General features: G+C 44.7%; 1 protein-coding gene across 5 annotated transcripts in view; it reads right to left on the reverse strand.

Annotated features, from left to right (window-relative positions):
• The window catches only part of SRGAP3 (SLIT-ROBO Rho GTPase activating protein 3), a 382,885-nt gene that overhangs the window by 252,029 nt on the left and 114,853 nt on the right, over positions 1–16,003 (reverse strand). The window lies entirely within an intron of this gene.

Consider the following 16,003-nt stretch of genomic DNA (forward strand, 5'->3'; position numbering starts at 1 on the left):
CAGAAAAGGAATACATGCTCATTTTTTTCAGAAGCCAATCAAAATTGAACAGTATAAAGATTAAAAGGTCTTCTTTCCCCTGTCCCCTGACACTACCACCCTATTCCATCCCTCGTCCCCAAGGGTAAACCTCATTACCAATCGTCAAAAACCAAAGACTCTTCTTATACATATCTAAATATATAAGCACATGGGTTTTTATTTTTAAAACTGTAATACATACACACACAGACACACACACACACACAGACACACATACACACACACACTTTGGGTGTTATTTTTCCCACCTCACTCAGCAATAGTCTACCTAATTATTAAATGTTCTTTTGCTTTCAAAAAAAAGATACACAGCCAAACTGGTGAGTTTACTATAGACCAGGGCCAATTATGTTAAGTTCATGAAATCTGGGGCACTTGTAAAATGCAGATTCCCAGGGTCCACCCACCGCCCCCCAACAGAGATTCTGATTCAGTAGGTCTGGGGTGGTTCCTAGAATTCAAGTTCCTTGAATTTGTTACAAGTTCCTCCAAGGTGATTCTGCTGCAGGTGGTCCAGGAACCACACTGGGAGAAACACACACATAACAGGCAAAGAAAGTGTCATGCCTGTCTACAACTTACTAGTATTTTCTTTTCCCAGCTACCCATGCTGGCAACTCCACGTCTCCTGATGTCTTTTAGTACCGCCCCACCTTACTCTCCTTCCCAACCAGGTGCACTTACTAATGGCTTCACCTGTTGGTTCAGAATCACTGTCCAGGACTCTGAATGCTGGTGCCCCACTTACTGGCTTAGCGGACATTTCTAGTGTTTAATTAATGCTACTGTGTGCCAAGCACTGTGCTGGAAATTCTGACTTATGTTATTTCAATTAATTACCCACACACACAGTGAGGTGTTATTATGTCCCTCTTTCACATGAGGAAACTGGAACTCAGAAAAGTTAATGACTTTCATCCAAGGTCATTCAGCTGATTCACCATGAGCCGTGATTGAACCCAGGTCTGGGTGACTCCACCCAGGGCATCACAGCTGCCTCCTTCCACATTACATTCCACTTTCTTGTCTCATCTACCTCTGTGACTTTAGCTTAATTCTATCAAGAGAAGGTGGGTTTCAATCTTCTTCAGCTGATTCCTGGCTTTAATTTCACCTTAAAAGCACTTATCCCATGATGGTATTTACCATCCTGAATAGAGCTATTATAAAATCCCCTTTCTGGAACCACTTTTATCTTTTACACCTGGAGTTGTGTGTCTCTCTTAGAAGCACTGATCTTTCTGACCCCTTAAATATTTTGATGACTTCTGACCTCTCTCTAAATGGAAAGATGGTTCTGTCTAGATCCTAAAGAGCTCAGGAAATAATGATGGTGAGGTAAGCTTAGCCAATACAATTCAGCTTTACAAATCAGTATCAGAAAATCACCCACAGCATTTTCAGCCCTTTAGATCCCATTTGCTATAGATTCCCCCATGCACGCTGCACCACTCCTTCCGTAACACTCAACACTTTTGTAATTACAAATTATCCTTTGTCTTCCCCACAGAATTATAAAGTCTGTGCGGGCAGGGAACATAGTAGGAGCTCAATAAATATTTGTTAAGCTAAATCTATGTGAACTGGCCCACCACATTCTCAGCATTTCTTTCACACGATTCCCAGTAACATAATTCTATGTTTCTGGCAGACAGCAGTAGAGCCTCTGCCATTTTTGGAGCAGAGTTTCAATGGTGATATTATGCCAAGTACGAGATCCAGCAAGACAGAGATGCTCAGGGTGGGGCCTGAACCTGGAGGATCAGGCCAAGGATGGAGCTCTAGATTAGCTGAGGGTCATGGGACAGATAAATTCAAACAACCACAACCAGGCAAATGATCAAGGGTCCAGATGATCAGAGCAAGAGGTCAAGGAGTAATCAACTATAAGACGTCAGAAGCCAGACAGTGACTGTTGTTCTGCCTCAGTTTCCCCAAGGTAATAGATCTTTGGGAGACCCATAACATCCTGTCTGGAGAGGCCACTGATCAAAGTAAAGACATTGTGACTGCCAACTCTGCTTGGAAGTGTCCTACCGAGACACTGAGTTGGAGAACAGCCATGTCGCTTGGCCAGTTCACATTCTTTAGTACAAATTAAATCACAGACATGACATCCACTCTTTTGTGTCCCTGAAGGTGGCTGAGATGTTTCATTGGTAAGAGTCTTCTCATGTCATTTCTCTGACCCTCTTAAGGCACTATAAGCTATAGAAGGTCCCCTAAGGAACTGTCTCATCCTGCCAAGCTTGAATCTCTCAGCGAGAGCTCTACCCGCCTATAGAAATCCAGGCCTTTCTATTTGACAAATGGTTGGAAAACTTACTGATCTACATTAACTGTATTTTGAAAATGCTCTCACCAGCAATCGGAAGCAAGGGGATGGCAGGCTACATCTGCCAGGAGCAGACAAGCAATCCGGAATCCAAAAAGTATCACAATGGCCAGGAAATCCAGCAGAGAGCAACAATGAGGAAAGGAAAGGTAGACCAGGGAACAGGTACCAGCAGGGAGGGTCTCCAGCTGCTGAAGATGAATCCCTTGCCCTAGACAAGCCTCTCCCTTTAACGCTTGCTGCCAAAGACAGAAACTGCTGCCTAAGACCAACAGGGAAATAAGACTGTCAGGGATGGGAAGGGGGAAATTCTAGCTGAAAGTGGCTGGGACAAATGTGGCAGTGAGGGAAGTTCTTGATGAGTTAGCTCAGTTCCCCCCAGTTTTACCCAAATCACAAAGACCTGAGACAGAAGTGACCAACACAAGCCAGGCGCCACAAGAGAGTGGTGTCCCCTCCCTAAAGGACCATTAAAACGGACGTAGGAGGTCACGCATATTGATGTTCTTACTTGACAAACTGTTTATTTTTAGGCCATACTCTATTTCAAGTCCTCAGCCTATAGGCCTATGATTATTTTTCTATCAGCTTTATTTTTATAACTCTGCCTTAAAGATCTATGATCCCATTTTTATTATATACAGATATAAAACAAATGTGATTGATAGAGACGTGAAGTCTGGAAGGAAATATATTGAATGTTTATAGTGGTTATTTCAGGTAGGGGCTTCTAGATTCTTATATTTTCCTTAAAGGAGTCAAATTCACACAAAGAGTAGCATGGTGGCTGCCAGGGGTTGGGAACAAGGAGGAAACGAGTAGCTATTTTTTTCTTTGTTTTTTTTTTGTTTTGTTTTGAGACAGAGTCTCGCTCTGTCACCCAGGCTGGAGTGCAGTGGCGTGATCTCGGCTCACTGCAAGCTCCACCTGCCGGGTTCACGCCATTCTCCTGCCTCAGCCTCCCAATTAGCTGGGACTACAGGCGCCCGCCACTGCACCCGGCTAATTTTTTTGTATTTTTAGTAGAGACGGTGTTTCACCGTGTTAGCCAGGATGGTCTCGATCTCCTGACCCCGTGATCCGCCCGCCTCAGCCTCCCAAAGTGCTGGGATTACAAGCACAAGCCACCGCGCCAGGCCAAGGAGCTATTGTTTAATGGGTACAGAGTTGCATTTCACAAGATGAAAAAAGTTATGAAGATGGGTGGCATTTAATGTGAATGCATTTAATACCACTAAGCTGCACAATTAAAAATGGGTAAGACGGTAAACTTTGTGTTTGTGTATTTTACCACAACAAATAAATAAGACTCTCATCCATACCATCTTCAAGGTCAAAGACTTACAGGATCTGATGATCAGACAGGAACTTCAAGCTCTTCTCCTTTCCAGCCTCATCTCCCACCACCATTTTGTTCCACCTATTCAGGATTTTAGCCACCTCAAACTCCTCATCATTTCTCCAGTACCCTGACCCTTTTGTGACCCCCATACCTTTGCACATGCTGTCTTCTCTTCAGGTAATGCCTTTCACCACCTGGAGAGCTTCTATTCATCCCTCAAAATCCTGCTTAAAAGATCCTTCTTCTATAAGAATTTCTCCAGCTCTCCCTGGTAAAGTTGAAACTTCATTCTAAGTTTCCACAGTGCCTGGTTCTACCACTGTCCCAGTACTTACTACACTGTGTCATAATTTATTAACCTATTTTTATAACTGTCTGATACAGTTTGGTTGTGTCCCCGCCCAAATCTCATGTCAAATTGTAATCCCCAGTGTTGGAGGTGGGGGCTGGTGGGAGGTGATTGGATCAGGGGGATGGATCCTTCATGAATGGTTTAGCACCATCCCTTTGGTGCTGTTCTCATGATGGTGAGTGAGTTCTCAGGAGATCTGGTTGTTTAAAAGTGTGTGGCACTTCCCCCCAACTCTTCTTCCTACTCCTGCCATGTAAGATGTGCCTGCTTCCCCTTCACCTTCTGCCATGATTGTAAGTATCCTGAGGTCTCCCCAGAACCCAAGTAGATGTCAGCATCATGCTTCCCGTACAGCCTGTGGAACTGTGAGCCAATTAAATGTCTTTTCTTTATAAAGTACCCAGTCTCAGGTATTTCTTTATAGCAGTGAAAGAAGAGATTAACACTGTCTTTTCATAAAATTATGTGTCTGAGATGGGGACACAAAAATTGGTGAAATATAGTTCCCATTCTTATCTTTGATAAGACTTAAGTTTCATAAAACTATGAAACTATTTTTGTGTCCCCATCTCAGACACATACTAGGAACTCAATTAATAGAATATATGCCAGATTCCCTGCAGTATTCCTGCAATCGGCCACCTGTTCACTTCACTTCCTTCTAAGTCATCCATTGGGTGGCTCAGCATGGATACAATTATCCCATCTCTGGATTTTTCATCTTCCTGCATTACGTCTCAATCAGGGTTTGGGGAAAGACTGGATCTGCTTCAGTATGCACCCCAAAACATAATATCTATGTGTTCTTGTATGCAAAGTCCATCACAAGAACACCTATAATCATTCATTCGTTCAACAAAAATTGTGACCATTGGCACCTAGAACACCCATTGCCCCCAGGGGACATTTGGCTATGTCTGGAGACATTTTTGATTGTCACAACTGGGAGCAGGGATGTTACTGGCATCTAATGAGTACAGGTCAGGAATGCTGCTAAACATCCTACACTGTGTTCTAGGTGCCAAAAAACACTAATGAACAAGAGAAATCAAAGCTCTTATTGAGTTTCAGTCCTGGTGAAGAGAAGAAACAAAGAAAGCATGAAAAATATCATATAGCTTTTAGTGCTCTGCTAAGAATTCAGGTCAGCTGATCCAATAGAGAGTTGCTGTTTGGCTACTTAAGATGGGTTAGTCTGCAGGTGGCATGCAACCTCAAAGCAGAATACCAAGAAGGAGCCAATCAAGTGGCAATCCAGGGCAAGAGCATTCCAGAAAGATGGAAAATCTAAGTGCAAAGGCCCAAAGCAAGTACAAGCTTGGAGAAGTCCAGAAACCAGTACAGGCCAGCATGACTGGATAGAATGACAAGGGCAGAGTGACCAGGGGAGGGAAAGAAGTGAGCACAGCGTGGCTTTGTAAGTGCAGTTGAGGGGCTTGGATTCTAGTCTCATGCAATGAGATGCTACTGGAGGGTTTTAAACAGGGAAGTGACATGGCCAGATTTAAATGGTGTACAGATTACTGCTGGCTGCTGTGGGTAGAGTAGACTACGGGACAAGAAAAGAAGCAGGGAGACCGCTTAGAACTGTGGTTCTCAACTAGGAGTGATTTTGTCCCCAGGGGACATTTGGCTATGTCTGGAGACATTTTTGATTGTCCCAACTGGGAGCAGGGATGCTACTGGCATCTAGTGGGTACAGGTCAGGAATGCTGCTAAACATCCTACGTTATACAGAACAGCACCTTCAACCACAAATGATCCAGCCCAAAATGCCAACTGTGGGTGAGAAGCTCTGAGTCAGGAGACCCTGAGAAACTTTGGGTTGCACTGGTCCCAGCAAGAGGTAATGGCAGGCTAGGCCAGGATGGAGGAGATGGAGAAGGAAGGAAATTCACTGTAATTAATACTCTGAAATATTGAACGCTTTTCTCCAAATTTTCTTGACCCCCTTGGTCCCTCCTCAGTCAGGGAGGGCATTCTGTGTTCATTGCCTCAGGGATAATGCAGAAAAAGAGTCAATTCTTGGCATTTTTTCAAAAGTCCTTAGGGAGGAGAGAAAGAACGTGAGATTTATGGAAAACAGCTTTGACAGAATGTCTGATGACAAAGCCAGGATACCACCCTTGTTCCCCGCCCCACCACACGAGCATATGGGTAAAGATTTCCTAGACCAAAGTGGAGAGTAAAGCAGTAAAGCAAAGTATATGTAGGTACAGGGATCTATAAGAAAAAAATCTGCATCCTGCCCGACTCATCCCAAACAAGCCCAGGGAGGGAGATGATGAGGCAACCACCAAACAGATTCACAGAATCTAAGAGTGGAGAGAAGCCGGATCCCTTCCCCAGGCAGAGCCCTAGGGAGGCACCAGGGGAGAAGCAAGTGTTGAGTGTGGCCAAGACAGGCCTGAGGCAAATATCCAGGGTCCCTCATGGCCCAGTGTGGTGTGTGAGCAGCAGAATGGCCTCTGGTGCCCGCAAATTGCATGGAAGGAACCAAGGAGAGGGGGACACATGAGGGAACAAAGAAGGATTGCTGACACAGACCAACCACCAAAGACTCAGTAAGAAAGAGGATGTCCCAGTAGCTGCCAAAGTAGATTGATGATAAACCACAACAGATGTCCCCACAAGGGCCTTGGTGCTGCCTAAGTCCCCCTGGATCTTGGAGCACAACCCTGGAGGGAAACCCCAAATTGACTTATACTTATTTCTGTCACCCCCAGCAGAATAAAGATGTGAGGCCGGGCGCAGTGGCTCACACCTATAATCCCAGCATTTTGGGAGGCCAAGGTGGGAGGATCACTTGAGGTCAGGAGTTCTAAACCAGCCTGGCCAACATGGTGATACCCTGTCTCTACTAAAAATACAAAAATTAGCTGGGCATAATGGCTGGCACCTGTAATCCCAGCTACTTGGGAGGCTGAGGCAGAAGAATCACTTAAACCCAACAGGCATAGGTTGCAGCAAGCCAAGGTTGCACCACTGCATTCCAGCCTGGGCAACAGAGCAAGACTCTGTCTCAAAAAAACAAAAGATAGAGATGTGAAATGGAGACTGAGTCACCAAGAAAGAAAGAAAAATATATTTCTTGTGCACTTGGGTTTGTAGCTAAGGTTTGTTCACTCTGAGGCACAAGGGAACATGGGCTTCTCTGTGTTCATCTGTGCCATTATCACCTAGCACTGACTATGCAATCCCAGGGGGAAGAGCCAGGTCCATTCAAGGAACCTGGAACACTCTCCTGCAGCAGCGTGCACCCCGTTACCATCACACACAGATGGGCACACACAATGCGTATTGATTAGGGCTGCACTGTTTCCAAATTACCATTTAAATCAATGGTTGAGCATTCTGTAATTGGAAACGTCAAAATCCACATTTTCTAGGTGAACTCAAAGCACTACATTGATATCACTCAGCTCAACTAGATGTGCATTTGTTTTACTTCTTCCCCTCTTCAAACTGCTCTCTGAGACAAGTATAAAACATTAGGGAACTGAGCCAGAGGCAAAAAGAAAAAGCACCCAGATAATCCACGAATTGTGCAGCCTGACATATTCTAAACTGTAACTCAGAAAACAGTCTTGTGACCCAGTCCATGAAAAATATCTACACAATCAAGTAAGTTTGAGGAAACTCCATGGCCCCTACTGAGCGATTCACACTTAACACAAGCAAGATTCCCAGAAGTCCTGGGGGAAGCAGGCCTATTTCACACTGTTTATTCTAGAACTTCCAAAATCTATTAGAGCACACAACTACTTTTTTTTCACCCAACACCTCTTTACAACCAATTTAATGGAATACTCTTAGGGAACATTATCCCAAACATAAACTAGCATAATGATTCAACAAACTGAGGGAATAGAGTTAAAGTGCCATTATTGGCCAGCCAACATGTTTTATGAACACCAACAAGCCATCAGGAATGAATATTTTCCAAGTGAAATCAAGCCCAAGACAGCTTCCTGGGCCCTGTATTAAGCCAGAAGTTCCCAAGCTCAGCACCTTTAAAAAGTCAACCCCGTCCCTTCCTAATAGCTGTGAAGGAAAGGACTCAATTTCAGGAGGCAGCCCAAACTCACCCCCTCCTGACCTCACCAGTCCTTACCCTGCTAGACACCCTTGCCTCATCTTTCTTTCCAAGGTACTACTCAGCTCTGCCTCCCCAGGCAACCATCACACACCAGAACAATTCAACTCAATAATATGCATTGATCACCAACTAGATGGTGGGCACTACGCTACAGCAATGAACCAAGCAGATAAACCTTCCACCGTCATGGAGAGACAGTCTAAAAGTAATCTGAAAGCCACAGCCCCTCTCTAATCATCAATTTCTGCATCTGAAAAACAAATAGAGTTGGACTAGAAGACACCTAAAATTTCTGGTTCCGTATTTCCAGGTTGGTGATGGAGTGGGCTGGCTGGTGAGAGGTAGCTCTGGCAGCCTGCATCACAGCTGTGCGGGCAGTTTTGCAGTGGACACTTTCCCAAAGGTGACTTCCTGGGGTGGGATTGAAGGGATCTGACACACCGCGGTGGCATCAAGTGCAAACTAGGAGAGGCTGGATTAGCAGGAGTGTGGAAGTGTCAGGAAGGGAAGGAAGTCAAAGGTTAAGACCCACCCCACACTTCCCCCACTGAAGGAACCCCTTGTTGCCTTGGCATGCATGTTGCTTTCGTGCACCCCGGAAAGTGAGGAAGATGCTGAATTAAACCTAGCTCTGCCACTGTTCACTGTGCAATCCAGTGCAATTTGTTTCATTTCTCTGAACTTCAGACTTTAATCTATAAAATGAAAATAATAATGACTACCTCACAGAGTTACAGGGATCACAAAATTAGATACTCCATAAATGACTGAGACATAGAAGCTAAAAAAAAATGAATTACCTCCCACTGCTAAATAAAGCTATATAGCCTGAAGCATGGCTTACAAAGTCACTGAATGAATGAATAATAGGAGTTTCTGGAAAGGAAAGGTCATCTCCAACATATAAACTCTAGTAGTAAAAACTCCAGAAATGGCTAATATGAACTCTCAGATCCATTAATTTCCCCAGACTGGGAGGGGCCTGGAAGGAAGTGCTCCCTAGACCACATCCCACTGAGACGGCTGTCAACATAACAGCCTTCACCAAATCTCCACTAAGAAACATCTCATCTACCAAGGAAATGCAAGGAAATCGAGCAAACCATTAAGAATATTTCCTCTCCCAGTGAAACCTCTACTTTCAATAGAATAGGAAGTGTGGATGTTATTATGAGTTGAATGTTTATGTCCCCCAAAAATGCATATGTTGAAGCCCTAACCCCCAATGTGATGGTATTTGCAGGTGGAGCCTTGGGGAGGTGATTAAGGTTAGATAAGATCATGAAGATGGGTCCCTCCTGATGGTATTAGTGCCCTTATAAGAAGAGGAAGAAAGCCAACCAGGCAAAGTGGCTCACTCCTGTAATAATGCCTTTGGGAGGCCAAGACGGGTGGATTGCTTGAGCTCAGGAGTTCAAGACAAGCCTGGGTAACACGGTGAGACCCCATCCCTACCAAAAATACAAAAAAAGAGCCAGGCATGGTGGTGTGTGCCTATAGTCCCAGCTACTCGGGAGGCTGAGGTGGGAGGATCACTTGAGCCCAGGGGGTGGAGGTTACAGTGAGCTGAGATCACACCACTGCACTCCAGCCTGGGTGACAGAATGACACCCTAATTCAAAAAAAAAAGAGGAAGGAGCGAAAGGGAGAGATTTCTCTCTCTCCATAAGCATGCACTAAGGAAAGGCCAGATGAGCACATGGCTAAAGGCAGCTGTCTACAAGCCAGGACGCAGGCCCTCACCAGGAACTGAACTTGCCAACACCTTGATCTTGGACTTCCCAGCCTCCAGAATTCTGAGAAGTAAATAAAAGCCATCCAGGCTATGGTGTTTTGTTATAGCAGCCCAAGCCAAATAAGAAGGATATCAAAGAAAAAAGCTGAAGCCAGGCACAGTGGCTCACGCCTGAAATCCCAGCATTTTGGGAGGCCGAGGCAGGTGGATCACCTGAGGTTAGGAGTTCGAGACCAGCCTGGGCAACATGGTGAAACTCCATCTCTACCGAAAATACAAAACTTAGCTGGGCATGGTGGCAAGTGCCTGTAGTCCCAGCTACTCGGGAGGCTGAGGTGGGAGAATTGCTTGAACCCAGAAGGTGGAGGTTGCAGTGAGCCAAGATCATGCCACTGCACTCCAGGCTGGAAGACAGAGCAAGACTCCATCTAAAAAAAAAAACAAAAAAAAAAACACTGAGCTATGAGTTATAAGATTAAAACTTTTTCTTTTTGTGAGACAGCCTCACTCTGTCACACAAGCCGGAGTACAGTGGTATGATCATGGCTGACTGCAGCCTTGAACTCCTGGGCCCAAGCAATCCTCCCACCTCAACTTCCTGAGTAGCTGGGATTACAGGCATGTATCACCACGCCTGGCTAATTTTTGTATTTTTTGTAGAGACAGGATTTTGCCATGTTGCCCAGGCTAGTCTCAAACTCCTGGGCTCAAGTGATCCACCCATCTTGGCCTCCCAAAGTGCTGGGATTACAGACATGAACCACTGAGCCCAGCCTAAACTTATTTTAGTAACTTATCAGCCACTCCTTCAACCAATCACATGCCAAGCACTTTGGAGAAACAAAGATGACCATAAGCCTCTCTGCCCTCAAGAGTTCGTGGCCAAAGACCTAAACATAAAATTTCAGTTAAGGATTATAAGGTTTGGAATAGAGGGGGAGATATGAGGGGACCACTAATTCTGCCTAGAAGAGTGAGGAAGGCATCGTGGAAGAAGGCATCATTTGAGTAGACATTGAAGGGCGATCAGAAGTATTTGAGGCAAATAGGAGTGGGAGGCAGGGGTTAAGGAGAGTAAAGGCACAAATGGGAAAGATCTGGAGGAGCGGAAGGGTATGGAGGATTTAGAGAAAAGGGATTGGTCACCAGGCATGGTGGCTCACGTCTGTAATCCCAGCATTTTGAGAGGCCGAGGCAGGCGGATCACTTGAGGTCAGGAGTTCAAGACCAGTCTGGCCAACATGGTGAAACCCCGTCTCTACTGAAAATACAAAAATTAGCCAGGCATAGTGGCGCATGCCTGTAATCTCAGCTACTCGGGAGGCTGAGGCACAAGAATTGCTTGAACTCGGGAGGCAGAGGTTATAGTGAGCTGAGATTGTGCCACTGCACTCCAGCCTGGGTGACAGAGACAGACTCTGTCTTAAAAAAAAAAAAAAAGAGAGAGAGAGAGAAAAGGGACTGGTTTTTTGCGTTTATAAGAGCACAAGCCTATCACAGAGAAAATGACTGAAGATGAAATAGGAAAATTGGCTGAGGCCCCTCACCAAGGCTTTGTGCGGACTTCAACTTGTAGACCAGATTTTGCAAACTGGTGGCCCAACAGGCTAAAACTGTTCTACCGACATGTTTGTTCAGGAAGCATAGTGTTTTTAAATTTTTAAGCCACCATTTAAAAATCAAGAAATTTTGCTTAAAAATCCAGATTCCCTTGAAACACTGAAGGAACTGACCTTTCTGGGCTCACATTCCTGCCTAGGAAGAGCAGGCTGGAGCAGCACCTGCCCTCTCTAGATGAACTCCCCACTTGGCCACAGCCCCCACTACTCCCGTCTGTTTGCCCAGCCCAGCCTGCTTTCTTCATTTTATCCTGTTGAAACCAGCGAGCATTCCTAAGGTGATCTTCTAATCACTGCATGATATACACTCTAAGATTCAGTTCGTTCTGGCTCTCGAAGTTTTTGTGTCTGGGATTTTTTTTATTTCTTTCTCTCATTTTTATCACCATATTCCAAGAAAACTCTTAGAAAGCAAAGAATGTATCATATACTTTGTGTCTCTCACAACACTCAGCACAAGACTAGGTACAATGTAGATAATCAACTTTTGTTGAATTAATGCAGAAATGAATGAATAAATACATGCCCCTCTGTGGTCATCCTCCGTACCTGCCCTTCTTCCTCAAACCTCTAGACTTTTGCTACTAAGAAGATGGATGAATATGTAACAAAAAAAAAAAGCACCAAAGTCAATCATTGCATTTCTATTTCAATTTTCTATCAGGTTGCAATGGAAATAGGAACTCTGAATAAATGCAGAACTGATCATCATGTCTGGCAGCAAGATGAATTAGAGCCCCAGGATACTGAGAAAGCCTGCAAATAAGATCACCAAATATTATCAGTGATCTTTGAGGGAACTGTAGAGAATAGGATAGGTGCCAAAAAGCTGGAGCCTGGCAAATGTTCTGATTTTCAAAAGGGGAAAAATGTTATGGTTTGCCAGTTCCAGACTAGATAATATGGTATCACTCCCGGCAAGGTTCTTAAACAGATTTGTTAAGGACACTTATGAGCACCTAGGACAGGAAGTAATGTCTATTTGGCACCAGCATGGGGTCACCAATAACAAGTCATGTTAAATTCATTTCATTTTCTTCTCTCTGACAAGGCTCCTAGGCTAGTGTATTGGAGAAACACAGCAGACGTAATATACATGGTGCACTGAGGGGGTGAGCAGCACCAAAGGCTAATTCAATCCTTGGGCTATGTTAATAGTAGTATTGCAGACAGCAGAAAGGAGGTGATGGTTGTTTTCTGTCTTTGGCCACATCTAGAGAATCACATTTAGAACTCAGTGCCAATCTTGAAATAGGATACTGATAATATAATCTTTTGGAGGTCCTTTTGGCAAAACCTCTTTAAAAACATAAAGCTCTCATCCAGATTTCTGGCATCTGTTGAAAAATTGAAAAATCTGGCTGGGCCTACATTCCTAAACAGCAATGATTGGTTGAACCTAAGTAGTGACTGCCCATTTAGACAGAACATGTACTCTGAAGTCCGTCATAATCATCACCACCACCCTTCTACTGCCTGCACTGAGGTGGTAGGCCAGCTGCCACAAATTGTTTCACGTGGCCAACTTTATCCATTTATTCTATCTGCCAAGCACCCAATGACACTGAGGTTTGCAACCCAGGATGCAGTAGAGACAGAGGAGAGTGGAAATGGTAAGGGGTAGCGAACCATCCTATTATATGACGATAATCATTGCCAGGGGTTATATTCCCAGGCTCCACACACCCAGTGGGCAGGTCCAAGGGAAGACACATCTGTCTTATTTTATGAAGTCCAAAGGGAAAGGAACTATAGAACCAATAAGTAGATGAGAGACATATTCAATGCAACATAAGAAAAAATGCTTACAAGGGTCAGGCACGGTGGCTCACACCTATGATCGTAGCACTTTGGGAGGCCAAGGCGGGTGGATCACTTGAAGCTAGGAGTTTGAGATCAGCCTGGCCAACATGGTGAAACCCCATCTCTAATAAAAATACAAAAATTGGCCACATGTGGTGGCGCATGCCTGTAATGCCAGCTACTCGGGAGGCTGAGGGAGGAGAATCTCTTGAACCCAAGAGGCGGAGGTTGCAGTGAGTCAAGATGACATCACTACATTCCAGCCTGGATGACACAGAGAGACTCTGTCACAAAAGAAAAAAGAAAAAATGCTTACAAGAGCCAGAGCTGTCCAAAGATGATAGACTACGTGGGCTTGGGAGGTAGTGAGTTCCCCATCACTAGAAATGTGCAAGCATATGGTTTACTACTGCTTCATAATCAAAAGGCTTCAAGTATCTGATGAGGCAAGAGAAGGCATGAATCCTTCTATTTTACAATAGAAAAAATACTGTTCTAAAACATTCCTTTGTGTTAGGTCTATAAATTCTTGAAAAAGACATAAAAGGGAGTAAGTCAACAAAGAACTCAGCACTGTTTTTAAAAATCAAAAGTTCCCTTCACAAAATTCACAAAGCACAAAATCTGTCTGACTAGGTGGACTTTTTGCATCCCACTGGCCAGATGATTCCCAGGGAGAAAGGTAATTGGCCTCAGGCACTGTTTTTGGTGACTGGTCAAATGTTCTTCAGAGGCATGCAACAAAGGCAACGGGATGAAAGTAAGAGGGTAAACAATGGAACTCCATCAAGAGGCTGCCAGTCCCCCCACAAAACTGCCATCTGCTGCTGACATCAATCCTTCAAGGGGCAGCTTCGGGCAAACAATGTGTCAGGAAACACAAGCCTGGGAGAAAATCGGCCTTGTGACCTTGGGCAAGTCATTTAACATTAACTGGGCCTCAGTTTCCTTGTCTCTGAAACTGAGTTCACATTAACCCTACTGTACATTGTGTGGGCCAAGAGTAAGTGATGTCTGCGAGTTAGCCATAGAAAATGCAGGGCCCTAGACACACATCAATAATTATGATGGTGATTAACACACAGAATTTTAAAAGAAAAGATTCCAGAGGGTTTCAGGTACAGCCATATCCTGACCTGACCTTGTGGGTGTCAATTCTAAAGGAATAAGATGTAACTCCTTTAGCCAGAATGCAAGGAAATTTAGTATTTGGAAGAGACAAGATCATTTGGACACATTTCCTGATGAATGCCTGGTAATTGGTGTATTTCTGAAAAAACTCAGGGTACTCGCTGCTTAGTTGTTAAAATAAAAGATGAAAGGTAAAAAGCAAAAGGATCAGCCAGGGCAATTAATGCCTAACTGGCCCTGAAGAAAAGTTCACTGGCCCAGTAGTAGCAACCCTTCCAAAATGAGATAAGCACATTTCCTACCAAGAAAATATTATAAAACCTGAACTGTCCAAAACTCAACATCCCCTTCTCTCTCATGGCATTTTCATGGCAACCTTAATTTTTATAAAATAATAATAATTGGCCAAATTCATTTTATAAAACATAAACTCCCTAAAAAGAGTCTATTCAAAGATTGAAACTAGGCTTTTGTATTGAGCAGTTGGGTGAATTAAAATCTCTGACCAATAAAGGGCTTATTTCTAAATTTTCAGCAAGGCTGAGACATCATAAGTCACTGTTTTCCACATTGAACTGAAAAACCAAAGCCAGGAGACCAGGGAAGAGCAGGGTTTTCTGCTCCTCTTGCCCTAGGATCTGCCCAGAGGTGATGAGCACGCTGGGTTTTTGACCAGGACTAAAAGGCAAAAAGACTGTTGGTGAGACTGGAAAAAAAACAGATCCATCCCCCCGTGGCTGCTCCACTCCCAAAGTTTCCCAAGCATCTGAAGCGTGTATGACAGCTGCGGTGCCCAGCCTTCCCGCTGCTTTTAAGGAGGCCACCCAGCTCCCTGGGTCATTGGGTCTTCAGTTGCAGCAGCGCCCAGAAGCAGGTGTGGCAACCTCAGGTTGTTTGAGCCCCAAATACCCAACTTGCTCAACAGCCTGTGCATAACCTCAAAGATAGGCCTCAAGGTCCACTGAAGATGCATTTTGTCTTTACTCTTTCTAGGAGAGGCCACAACACACCCTGTGTCGCAGCTAGGAGAACCATGACCAGAAAGAAAGCGGACGCCAAGAGGCACAAGCCCAGGCTTCCCACAGGGCACATCCTCAGAGAAAGGAGGAGCCTGCTGGATGGAGCTTTTAGATTTTCCTTGCCAAAGCTGAGCCTAGAACGTGTAGGGGTGGGAGAAGCCCCGGTCTGGCCTGAATGAGGATGCGGCAAGCCCGCATTTAGCCATGCAATTGTGTTCCCTTTCCTATTTCGCCTGGCTAGCGTGGATTTAGGGAGCGGCTTCTGAAAGAAGTATACACCCGGTGGCACAGAAGGTGCAACCAGCAGCCAGAGGTCATCTCGCCCTCCCGGCAGGCTTCTCCTGGAACCCCGGAAGCCAGGCAGCGCTGACCAGCCCAAATGGCATGCTGAGGTGTTGGCTTTGAATGAAAGCTGATGAACCTAAACGCCAGGGCACAGAGTGATTGGGCTGCACACTGCGAGATAATACATTTTCTGCACCAAGCTCCCTTTTTATGCCTAAATGCCTGCATTAGTCTGGATCAA

This window comes from Gorilla gorilla, chromosome 2 (genome assembly GCF_029281585.2).
Source record: "Gorilla gorilla gorilla isolate KB3781 chromosome 2, NHGRI_mGorGor1-v2.1_pri, whole genome shotgun sequence".
Taxonomy (NCBI): domain Eukaryota; kingdom Metazoa; phylum Chordata; class Mammalia; order Primates; family Hominidae; genus Gorilla; species Gorilla gorilla.